Source organism: Gossypium raimondii, chromosome 13, assembly GCF_025698545.1.
Source record: "Gossypium raimondii isolate GPD5lz chromosome 13, ASM2569854v1, whole genome shotgun sequence".
NCBI lineage: Eukaryota > Viridiplantae > Streptophyta > Magnoliopsida > Malvales > Malvaceae > Gossypium > Gossypium raimondii.
The window spans coordinates 29,885,561-29,899,649 of NC_068577.1; positions in this window are offsets into that span (position 1 = coordinate 29,885,561).

Sequence of the window (14,089 nt, forward strand, 5' to 3'; positions counted from 1 at the left end):
AAAGCTTGATAGATGAATTGGCATATTGTTAAGTGTTTGGTGCCAAATTAAGGCAATGTGACTGGATTGATTATTGGTTGATGAAATAATGGATTGGTTTCCATATTGAAGTGATTTATATAGGTATTGTGTGTGCACATAAAACCATTTAAGGTATGGTGTGACTTAGGTAAGGAAAGGACCAAAAAGGATGAGTTTTGGCATTTTGACAATAAGGTATCGATACCCTAGGTAAAGGATTGAGAATAGTGGTGTCTGCAAGTATTCCGAAGATCATACCCAATAGAGTATGGAATAAATAATGAAAATGTTTTTTTGTAATAATAAGTCTAAGTAGTAGTAATTATTTCCTATATTATGATTAACCATAAAATAGATTAAGGGGAACAAAAATAACTAAATAACAAAAAGAAATAAATAAAGAGAAATAAACAGATGAATTAAATTGATAAACCAATCAGGAAGATTAACTCGCTTCAGGGTTTGTAACTAACTTCATATTAGGGTTTTAGAGTGGATCAATAATTGATTAACTAATTATTTCCTCCCGGACTCTAATTAACTAATTGGTTGATTGATACTCGCTTATCTCTCGACCTTATTTTCTCAACCAGGATAAATTACGATTTTACTCGTTCAACTTATCTTTCAACCTTGTCTAGCCTATGATAACTTATTATGGTTGTCAAGCCTAACAGGTTAAGAACACATAATTTATACCAACTAATCATTTTCAGGAAACCCAAAATCCTCCGTTAATCACATCCTCATCCACTTGTTAATATTCCCTAAGGGATTTAGCCACTCATGTTATTCATAATTTCAACTTCAATTGAATAAACCATGTGAAAAACACGATTGATTCAGGGAAGAAAATATATTTGAGATTGAATATCGAATGGGGAACGGAGCAACAAATCTCTCGATTGGAATAAATAAATAAAACAAATGCAAAGAAAAATACAAACTGAATACTTTAATTAAATAAATAAACTCTTGAATCAAAACTGATTCAAGAAGAAAAAGCAAGAAATTCATGAAAAGCCAAAAAGAAAAATAAACTAAAACTACTTCTAAATTACGAGGGTTTTATGAAGGCGTCTAAGATGACAGTCAACCCTTAATGTCTTATTTATAGAGGTATTGGCAGCCCAAATTAGGTCTTCGTAAAAGTTTGATTATGTAACGACTCGATAGTCAGAGGTGTCAGAATGTGCATTCCCAGAACTCCATTCCCATAAATCGGGCTCGTAAATATTTACGAAGCTAGTTGTGTAGTTAATTAGGTTTCAGTTAATTGAATTTGCATGAAATAAAAGTAATTAGGTATGAGAACTAAATTGCGGATGGGATGAAAGTTGAATTATAGGTTAAAAATTAATTAAAGGGCCAATGTATACCTATGTTATAAAAATAATTATAAAATATGTTATCTTAATAATTAAGTAAATGTATATATATGTATTATATAATAATAATAATTAAAGTATAATAAAACAAAATAGGTAAAAAAAATACAAACTAAGAAAGAAAAACAAAGAAAGAAAAAGAAAGAAGAAAAGAAGAAAAGAAAAAGAAAAAAGAAAGAACAAACAAAGAAATTTCAATTGGTTAGTCAATTTAGTCCCCTTTTCTTGTAATTTTTATGTTTTTGGAATCCCGGTACCTAGGGCAACCCCACCCATGTCAAAATTTTAGCAATTATTAAGATTTTAAATGTTGTTATTATTAAATAGTTTAAGTATTAGGGATTAAATTGATAGATTTTTAAGCTAAAATGAAAAAGGATTAAATTGTAGAATAAATTGTAAAATTTGAGTAATAGGGACTAAATTGTAAAAAAATTCAAAATTTATGGGTTTAAGTGAAAATAAGGATTTAAATTTAGTTTAAAGTGAAATTTATATAAAAATATAGAATCAATTGTAAAGAATAAAAATTAGTCTCGGTTTAGGGACTAAATTAAAATTTAGGCAAATATTGAGTAAAAATTTAAATATTCAAGATGAAATTGAATTGTGTTGTATTGATGAATTTTAATTGTTTTAATTCCGTAGCTAACGTCGTACCGAAATCCTCGACTAAAAAGGGGAAAGATAAAATCGACGTGAATAGCTCGGAATTCACGGTTTGTATTTCTATAATATGAATCTAGTTATTAATTGTTGCAATTTGATTTAATGCATATAGTAAGTGTTTGAGGTGAGTATTTGACAGGTTGATAGTTGATTGAAACGGATTGAATTGGTATATACATTATGAATGTATTGATTATTAAATTGAAATGAATATATGTGCAAATGTGAAAGTTGGATATTGATTATTATAGATTGAATTGAATTCATGTGTATATGTGATTATGTGAAAACTTGATTTTGGATATTGGTTGTATTGAAATGTGAAATTAAACCCTATTAACTGTATCGGGCTGAGTCAGATATAGATGGCATGCCATAGGATAGGAAAAGTTCAGAGATTTCTTTGACTTCGAGTCGATGAGGCACTGGGTTCTAATTTATTTCGGTTTAACCGATGAGACACTAGGTGTCAAATTTATATAGCGCTGGGCTCAGTTACTACTTCAGACTTATCTGATGAGGCATTGGGTGTCAAACTGGTGTGTTGGTTGGATCTGTGTATCCGTCTGAGTCCGAGTCGTGTTAATAGGGGTAATTAAATAAAACGGTACTATAAAAATATTTTTAAATTGTATAACTTACAAATATTCCATGAATGAAGCTTATAATTTTTTTTGAAAAATTAGAAGAAGAGGGCAAAGCCCTAACGGCAACGCAACTAATACAACTCAAATCCAGGCCACACCTAAGGCGATGAACACCTTGACCATCATGCCAACACACGAGATTTTCAAGCTTACAAATTTTAAACACCGTTCCAACTATTTTGAAACATTTTATGTATATTTTTAAAAATCATTATTTTCTCGACCAAACGTTACAAATTAAATAAAGGTAATTACAACATTTTTCATATTTGCATATAACCAAAAGAAAAGAAAGAAAGTGGAAATAATTATAGTATCATATTTTTATTATTTTTCACCCTATAAAATGGATCTTTGTACACAATAAGACTCCACATTTAATTTCAGTTGTAATTTTCATCCGTTGGATATTTTTAATGTTCTTCTTATATTCATCTATCTTAGTTTTATTTTTTTCTCTTTACCAATCATTTGTTTTTAAATTAAAAATGGAACCATGACAGAAATGGGTGAAGGACCTAACCAATGAGTTAAAGATTCACAAAAAATTGTTTTTAGAGCAATGCACTAACAGCAACCCAACTTTCAACAATATTATCTTTAAGATTTGAACCCTAATGTGCGTAATTAATACTTGTCGGTAAATTTTTAATTGTTTAAAAAACCTTAATCTAATCACGTACACAAACCATAATTAACAATAAGTAATCTACGTAACATGTAAAAATAGATGAGTATTTGGTATACCCGCAATGTATATTTTTATTTCACAAGTAGTTTTAAAAAATTGACATGTATCTCTTTTTTTTAATATATATTTTAATAATTTGTTATCCCGACACTTGTAACCCTTTAACTAGATCTGATCATGGGCCGAGCCACCCAGCCTGGCCTGAAGGTCCTCCCGAAAAGTAGGAGGGTTTGGGCAAAAAAAAGGCTCGTTTAAAAAATGGGCTGAGCCTCAGGTAAGACATTTTTGACTCGGGCCTAGCCCGGTCCGAATTCACTAAAGGACAACAAAAATCTGCTTTTTTTTTGTTGTTTTAATGCTATTTTCTTGTTGTTTTCTTCCTATTTTGTTACCATTTCACTATTATGTTACTAATATTTTGTTATTATTGTTCGGATATTGTATAATGCTTGTTTTATTGTTATTTTTGTTATTATTTTAGAGACATTTGCTTGTTAAGTTGCATCTATCTTAGTGTTATTTAAGTATACATATTTTTTTAAAATTTATGTTTAATTTGTTGGGAAATATTTATTTTAATGTTTTTAGTATTTTTGATGTATTCTATATATTTAAAAATTATATAAAAATGATATTAAAAAAATTAATACGGGGGAGCCACGTCGGGCCTAAATTTTAATATTTTTATCCAAGTTAAGCTTGAACAAATTTTTAGGCCCATTTTTCGGCCCAACCCTAACAAACGAGTCTAAATTTTTTGTTGGGACTTGTGAAGTTTAAAAACTTCACTAGCAATGTACTAAATATTTTTTTCACGAATTATTATTTTGTTCACTAGTAATAGAATTTTTTAATTTTATAAATAGAGTTGAATAAATGACACATGTCTATTTTAATTTTTTAAATATTTAGTAAAAATTACATATCACAACATTTCACCTACATTTACAGCACATTAAATAATTTTCCTAAAAATATAACTTAAATTCACTTTAATTTGTTTTGTTAACAAGTGTAAATGGCAATTATTGTTTTCAATATAAATAATTAAAACATGTGGTGAATTCATTAAAAGAAACAAAATTGGAAATTAAGACATTAAAAAATGCATCTTTTGTACTTAAAAGGATGATTAAAATTTGATTTAATTTAAAAATTGAAAAAAAAAACTTAATTTCAAATTATTTGAATCAAATCAAAGAAAATTTAATTTTTTTTTGAGTTCGAGTTAAATCAATTTAAATATTAAATTATATCATTTTTAAATTTTAAATTTATATTATTATTTTAATTTTACTAAAATTACGTCGTTTTAGATTTTTCCCTAAACGGCTAAACTCCATCCCATTTAAATCTAATCAAAGTAGTTATCCTTCTAGGCTTGGATCACAACGGTGTCGTTCTATCCAACTCAATCTGCAACAAAACCAGACACGGTGAAGACACCATTGTTGTTTGTAATTTTATTACCGCCTGGAAAGCTTGATAGTAAACGCCTAGCTCTTGCCCTTAAGAAGGTTAAAAAAATCAAACTCTCTTGTCCTCTTTTTTCTATTTTTAGTACTGTTGATTCTTGGATTAGATTCATGTTTTTTGACGTAAAGAATTAATGGGTCTGTTTGTTTAGATTTTTCATTTGACACAGTTGTAACTTCTGCATGTAGGTAATATTATATTTTTTTTGGCATTATGTTGGATAAATTTGGTTCTTTTTGGAGTAATTGATTTTCTAGCATGGTGTTGGGCGAGTAAGGTAGAATGCTATGGTTGGGTTTATAACAGTTATAGATATTAGTAATGCAAGTGAGAGTTGACTGAAAAGTTTTCTATTTCTAGTTGTGAAAATCAAATCGTCTTTTCGTAATTCAGTTTAATTGAAGACATTCATGATATATCCTTTTTTTGGTTTTCTCTTCTCTTTTTCTTTCTGTACCATATTGAACTTGTTATCCTGCTTTTAAATGCTTATATGAATTCCAGTGTCTATGTTGCTTCAAAACCCCATTGCTTGACCACTTGTTCCAACCGCAAGAATATGTAGCTTATTAGCTTTGATGGGTCCTTGTGATATTTGAAGTATTCCTTTTGCATCTTTGTGCAATCCAACTTTGTTCAGTTTATGAGTTTACCACCTGCAATATTTGGAGTTAGAGTAGACCACGGATTATGATAGTCTCGTTTTCCAAATATCAGACGTATTTGCTACTCTGATAACAGGCACAAGCTCACAAAGCGTTTTCATGATGAAATAATTTCTCAATAATCACTAGGTTCAAATTTGGCCTGGCCTGAATTTGTGGCAGTGGGTTAGACATCCTTGACATGCCATAGTTAAAGGGTAAATGTAGCTTGCTGCTGTTTGTAGGTTCCATTGTTGTTGTAAACTAACTGATTCATTGACTGCTTTTTACGTACTCACCAAGAGTAAAAGAAATTGTCTCTTGTTGACGCTAGTGTTATTCTGCATTATGGGTACTCTTTATTTTCCCTTGAGAATCCTATCTGACTTCTGTTCCTTTACAACATATTTAGATACACTGGCATGGCTCCTCTAAATTAATGTAAGAACTTTGAAAAAATTGAGCATACCTATGTCTGTTTTGCATTGATATCCAATACTCGATCTTGAGTCCAGGTAACGTAGATGTTTCTTCGTTGCTTACAAAATCAATCCCAATAATAGTTACTCTTATGCCTAATTAGACACCATAAGAGTGGGTTGCTACATGCGTGTAATCAGATGATGACATTATAATGAAAATCTGTTAGTTATTATTGAATTTATAAACAGCAAAATAGACTTTTAGCGGCGTTTTTTTAGGCCTTTAGCGGCGCTTTTAAGCGCCACTAAAAGTAGCAAAAAACGCCGCTATTGTCAATGCCGCTAAGTTTAGCTGCGTTTATGTGAAAAAGCGCCGCTAACGGTCATGTTCTTTAGCGGCGCTTTTGTCACAAACGCCGCTAAAGAACATGGCCTTTAGCGACGCTTCTTGCAAAAACATACAAAAACATAACATTTAAAAAAATTATTTTAATCAAATAATATTTATTTTATGATAAATATTGTATTATGTTTTATTTTTAAATTTGAACTTTAAATATACTTTTAAGGATAAATAAAAAATATTATTTAAATTAAATTTTCTATGAAAATGATAAAAGAAGGCAAATAAAGGAAACTTAAATAATAATAAAAATTAATAAAAGTGAGAAAACGTAAATAATTAATAAAAATTAAAAATTGTAAAATCAACACCAATGCAATGCAATGCAAGCCATTGTTGAGTCTAATACAAGTGAAGAAACTAAGATCCTAAGAAGAGAATCCTATTTTACTAACAGCAGTAAATGCAACTGACAAGAAATATCCATACTTTGTCCAGTATTTATATTGAAAAATCAAATCAGAAGAAGCAATCTCTTTGTACACCAAGTAAGGCCTTCGAAAGTAGTTGATGAAAGCCGGCATACACATCCGATCAATCAGCTTTCAGTTTCAGAATTTCCTTGGCGGTCCTTAAACGAAAATAGGGCATGTGTTCCTACATAAGCATGGAAAAATCCAACTCAGTTCAAAGACAAATAACCAGATATCGGGTTTCAAACGAATGAATGTGCATGTGAGAGTATCTCCAATATGTACTTTTGCCTTTTGTCATATATTTAGGCAGATGGACAACAGATTTTACATACCAACAACTACTGCCCTGAGTACTAGAGTTTAATCACAGAAAAATCAAAATAAAACATGAACTACAAGGATGAAAATTTGTTCCATGGACTTTCCTGCTCAAAACAAAGACTTAAGCCTCTGCTATAGAAGTCGATATATTTTAACATAAACATACCACAATCAAACCTGTAAATAGATGATATACTTTTACATGTATTTCTTACATGAACGGCACTAGTGGTATTTGAAAATTTGAATAGCAGCAACAATTCTTCAACAGTTATAGAAAATGGCATCAGCATATATAAGTTGTCTAACTAGGTAAAGTCATCATTATTAAAAGAAAAAAAAAGACTATCAAATCTGTAGATATCTACCTGCTTGCAAGGTCAATCCCAATAAGGTAACACTGTAGAAAGAAAGAAAAAAGACAGCGAGAGATTAGAATTTTTTTCTAAAAGAGATGTTTGCTGCTAAATTAGAAAGATATATGCTAGAGAAGCATTGCAGTGGCAAAAGAACTACGCAAGGTAACACTGCTCCAAATAAGAGATCCCTAATTTTGAAGAAAAAGTTTGATAAACCAAAAGCAACAGCTTCAAACTGTTTCAGTTGTTTCAGTTGTTAAAGGCACCATGGACTTGCTCAAATTTTGCCAGTAAGTATAACTCAGTATATCTAAATGACAAAGAACAAGAAACCTAACTACAACCAGCTGGTCGAAGAGACTGAGAAAGGGTGTATAAAAGTTGTGTCCAACACTCTTCAGCATCCTGTAAAAGACCCCAAATTACATATCAGAATATAAACAAATCTAAGACAAAAGAGTATTGGGCTCAGTGGAAACATCAAGCTTTTTAACAGCCACAGTTTTTCCATCATTCAAGTTTGCATAATAAACTCTTCCGTAGGAACCCTCCCCAATTAAAGCATTTGATCCGAAATTGTCTGTCTTTTCTTTCAGTTCTTCCAATGATAATGCAGGCACTTCAATAAGTGACGACGATTTTCGCTCTTCAGGTTTGATAGGAGAAACCACCTTTGAGTTCTTTTGATGTCCTGAAAGCATAGCAAAGATAACACAACCATGCTAACGAGAAAAAACAAATTAAACCGTAATAAGAAAATATCTTTATAAAGAACCTTTGACAGAGAAATTCATATTTCAAAATGCCAGATTGGAATATAAGACAATACATGTCAAACATCTTAAAAATAATCTTCATATATTATCAAGTAAAAGCCATATATAGAAATTAATATTAAGACTTCCTATGCAAAGTAAAAGAATTAGGAGATGACCAATGCTAACAAATATATAATATGCCTGAGTTGCATTCACTAAAGTAAACTTTATGTTTACATTTTTCTTTTCGTTTAAAAAAAAGAGTGAAGTCCTATGTTACTCAAACTCGGATGTCATTTTCATTTATCTTATAGGGATATGTATTTGAAGGATAATATCTCCATACCTATGTCCACAAATGTGTCTAACAAGAATATTAACATCTATATTTGCAAGAAAATCACACTAGGCCCGTCCCCTAAATGAAAAATTTTCTTTTGACCTGTTATAATTTATAAAATTTTAAATTAATAATGATAAATTTGTACTTTGGCTCTAAAAATGATAAAATTTTGATTCAATCTATTAAAATTATAAAATATAAACTATTAAGATGGTCGATTCACCATGCTAGGTAACTGCACAATTCACACTTTACAAGAGATTCCAAACAGTAAATCAGAAATACAAAGAAAAAGTCCAGGTCAAAGTAACATATACCATCTAAATTACACTTCAAATGCTCGTTTTCACGCGATTGGTAATTCTCCTTGACCTGACACGAACAGCAAAGCCACCAATGCATCCTCGTTCTTTTCTTCAAAAACAGACCGTCGAGATTTTCTAGTTGCACAAAGTAGCCAGGGGGAGGAGGTATATGTGCCTGCATAATTCCACACCACTTTCATTCTTAAACACACTGTACAAATAAGTACAACCATCATTATGAAAACAAATCCCTATGCTAAAAAAGAAAAAAAAAAAGAAGCCCTAAAATGACACATCTAAGAGAGATTTAACATTCATCCAACCATTCAAATGACCCTAAACAAGAAAACATGATTAAAACAAACTAACCCTGAAATTAAATGCTATAACAATTACAAAAGAAAATGATAAAAGTCTGGGAAGAACAAAATAAGAATTGAATTTCATCATTTTTATTAAATAACGATAGATATGTACCAAAAGAAAACCAACATTTCCATATTTACCATACAACCCGCTACGATGTCTGGTAAAAAAATATATGAATTAATCATAAATAATTCAATCTCATGAGCAACCATTAAACCTTACCACCAAACCACCCTGATTAAACTTGTTTTCCATCCAAAGATCACAGTGCAATGAATCAAATAATAATAATAATAATAATAAATGAATCCCTCAAGTTTTGTTCTCAGTGGAAATAATAATAAATAGAAGCAAAATTAGCCGATAAACACATGAAACACATTAAAAAAGTGAAGGTAAAACAATTGATAAACCAAACTTTGTGAGATAAACATGTAAAAAACAGATAAAAGATATTTTGTGAGATAAACATATAAAAAACAGATAAAGTTTGTAACCCAAATTAAACAATTAAATATACCTGATTTCCTCTCTCTCTTTTTTTTTTTAATTTTCTAAATAAATAGGATGGTAAACTATGGTTGAATTCTTTTTCATTGAAATGGAAGGGAAGGAATTGAGCAAGTAGTATTGGAAACAACTGAAAGAGACACATTTTCTAAGTTGTCATTCAAAACTTCAGTCATGGTTACTGTTATTGCCTCAGCTTGCTTCGAAGGCAGACCTTCCGCCTCTAATCTCCTAACCTATAAGTATAATGCACCATGTCTTCAGATATTTTCAAGATTCCAAAAATCAAACAAAAATACAGTTTCTAAAACAAAAGAAGGAATCATTGTAATTTACCAAAGCTAAAGTGTCGATGAGAAACAATCGCTTTCCGTTAGATTTAACGAGCTGAGAACAGTGCCTCCGCTGTGAAAATAGAGTGGGAGAAGCTAACAATCGAATCGCAAAGGGAGGAATCACAGCGCGTCGTTCTGCTCCTCTAAATTTTTTCGTTTGGGATTTTGTGAACAAATCAGCTCGAATTTGGGATTTTTTAGTTTTTGGGTTTTAGTTTTTATTTGGGGAAAAAAGCAGCGCCAAATTTTTTTTAGGCAAAATGAATTTTGTGGCGTTTTTTGCTTATCTTTTGCGGCGTTTTTCATAAAATCGCCACAAAAAATTATATATCAAATGGTTTAGAATAAATATTAGCATTAGTGGTGCTTTCTCAAAAACGCCACTAAAAATAGAGCATTTGTGGCGCTTTTTCAAAAACGCCGCTAAAGCCTCAAAAACTCAGAAAAATGACGTCGTTGGGCTTAGGTTTTTTGCGGCGCTTTTCTAAAAACGCCACTAATGCTCATTTTTAGCGGTGTTTTCCAAAAAGCGCCGCTAATGCTTATTTTTAGCGGTTAAGGAAATATTGGGAGACTAGCCTATCTCATACCATGGTTTAAAAAGTAGGGTAAAGTCGGGATAAATTACCATGGTATGATATTTAAATACATCAAATGGTTTAAACCATTTAATCTAAATTTAGATTAAATATTTTTAAATATAAAAACATTAATTAATTGTATAAATTTTCATCATTTAATAAATCTAAAGTAAACATTAAATCCTAAACCATTTAATATATATAAAATTGATCTATAATCTCTTAAATAATTTAAACTATAATCATACTTTTAATAAATTAAAATTAATATTATCTCTTTTACAATTATATAAGCAATTATTTAATATATAATTTAAAAACACAAATTAATCTAAGCCCTACACCCCTAACCCCTATCTCTTAAACCCTAAATCATAAAACATAAACCCTAAACCCCTAATCCCTAACCCCTCTTTTACAATTATATAAGAACTTAATTAATATATAAACTAAAAAATACTAATTAATCTAAACCTTAAACCCTAACCCGACCCCGAATCTCTAAACATTAAATCACTAACTCTTAACCTCTAACCCCTAACCCCAACCCCTAACCCCTAAACCTTATTTAATATATAAATTAAAAAACACTAATTAATCTAAACCCTAACCCAAATTCCTAACCCCTAACCCTTAAATCACAACCATTAAACCAGAATCCCTATTCCATAATCCCTAATTCCATAATCTATAAACCTTAAAATTGTAACTCCTAAACTGGCCTTAAATCCTAAATTAACCATATACCCTAAACCATATATATTAAACCCTAAACTATAATAATAATTAATTAAATATTTTAAAATTAATACTATCGTATCTTTTACAATTATTTATGAAATTATTTAATATATAAATTAAAAATCAATCAGTCATGTACCCAAAAAAATTTAACATTATTTTAAATAATAGTATTTTAATTTTTTCATTTTTCAATGTTTTTGCGGCACTTTTTCAAAAACGCCGCTAAAAGCCAGAACATTAGCGGCGCTTCTTTAAAAACGCCGCTAAAAGCATGAGCAATAGCGGCGCTTTTTCAAAAACGCCGCTAAAAGCCTGAGCATTAGCGGCACTTTTTCAAAAACGCCGCTAATGCCCCGAAAGGTCAAAAAACGATGTCGTTGGGCTTAGGTTTTTTGCGGCGCTTTTCCAAGAAACGCCGCCAATGCTCATTTTTAGCGGCACTTTCCTGGAAACGCCGCTAATGCTCGATCTTTAGCGGCGTTTTATGTAAAGCGCCGCTAATGCTCAATTTTTAGCGGCGCTTTTTGTCCAAACGCCACTAAAAATGACGCTATAAGCCTGTTTTGGTGTAGTGAAATTTTATGTATATCAGACCTATTGTTCCTTGAGTACATGGTGGAGATGCTAACCAGTTAGATTATGATTGAGATTTTGCACAAAAGTTGTTATTAGTTATTGCAAATAATATGAAGATCAACAATACTTTTTCAAGAAGCTGTATTTCAACATTACTCCCTTTTAATGCAGCGGTAGTCAGGTCAAATAGCTACGTACTTGACTGATGAGTGTCTAATAGGGATGGGCTTTTCACATGTTTATGCTCAATTTCTTCTAATATTCGGAGAATCATATCTATATATCTATATATACTTGAACTCCTCATTTGTTGTTTTTATTTCTTCACCTGTTTACTTCTACTAAGAAAATATTTTCAGAAAAGATTACATAAAAATAAACAATACTAAAGTCTTTTTTTTAATTTTGCTATTCGAGAAAATTTCAAATCGAGTTAAAATGATAGAATAGGATTTGCCAATTTGATCGAATGCTCACTCTAAAAACATGAAAGTTGGAAACAACAATTTGGTATATGCATTGCCGGAATTAAGCCATTAAAAATGCATTCTACAAATAATTTTTTAAAAAATTTTAAAACTGTTAATTAAATTACTATATGTAAATTACAATTTAAGAATAAAGATTAATGAAAATTACATTTCACTAACGGCTTATTAAACATATTTTAGAATTAGGTCAATAGCATTTAAATTATAAATTACAATTTAAGATAATATATTAATAAATAATTAAAATTTAATAAATTATATATTTTTCAAAGTTTAAATAAAATTCAAAACTAATTTTTTCATACAATTATGATTTTAACTCAAGCTAATTTGAATAAAGTGAACACCCAACCAATAAACTACAAGACTCAATTTAAAACTAATTTTAATAGTAACATATGATAGTTTTAGAAATTTAAAACATATTTTAGATGCAATATAATATTAAACAAATTAATAATTTAGATTTAAATTTCGTAAAAACTTTTGTAATTTTAAAAAAAATTGATTTATATTCTTTTGTTTTTGTTTGGATTTCTTTTATTATTATTTTTGAAGAAATTTTATTTGTAAATTCACAGTTTACTATTTATTATTTGTTTTAGTTTTTGGGGCAATTTACTAAAAAAAGCCTATTTTTCTTAAATTTACCGAAATGGGCCCAGTATTTTATTATTTACCGGAATGGGCCCTTTTTCCCGAAATCGCGTCCACGTCAACGCATTGTCAAGGGACGTTCCAGGAAATCGCGTCCACGTTAGGGCGCTTTGCTGACATGGCAACAAATCGCGTCATCTGGAGCGCGATTTGTGTCCGTCGACAAAAGCGCTACCGACGCGACCATGATTGACCCAGCGTGAACAAGCAGGCGGTCAAATTTTTGACCGTTGCTCCCCTCCCAACGGTAAAAAAAAAACTATAAATACCCCCACCTTTTTGTTTTTTCTTTTCACAAACTAATCCTCTCTCAAATTTCCTCCCAATTTCCTCTCAAATTCCTTCAAAATTTCTCTCAAATCCATATTTAATTTCAATTTGCTCTCAAGTTCTTATTAAATTTCTCTTAAATCCCTATTTTTAAATAATTTTAAAAAAATTTATTTTTTTTAAATTTTTTATACCGTAAAATTTTGTACGATTTCAGCAATGGCCAGAGAATTGACTCGTCTTGATAATCATCACATATCGGTGGAACAAATGAAAATGGTAAGCGTTAAATATACTTTTTAAATATTATTTAATAATTTTTTATTTATGCATTTTTAGATAATTATTAATTTATTATTTGTTATAAAAGTTTGTAGATCGGGTATTGGAATGCAATATCCGGAATATGCATGCTCCTCCATCACCGTTGGTAGAGAACTACCTGCGGGAAGCGGGTTATTGGCACGTTGCGGCAGTAGGCCGGGGATGCAAGGTGGACCCGAAACTAATCAGTGCGTTGATCGAGAGGTGGAGACCTGAGACGCACACATTCCATCTTCCATGTGGAGAGTGCACTATCACTTTGGAAGACGTCAGTCTGCAATTGGGATTGCCGGTGGACGGGTACCCAGTCACGGGGTCTGCCCAATCTAGCGATTGGCCAGCGGTGTGCTACGAGCTTTTGGGCGTTAT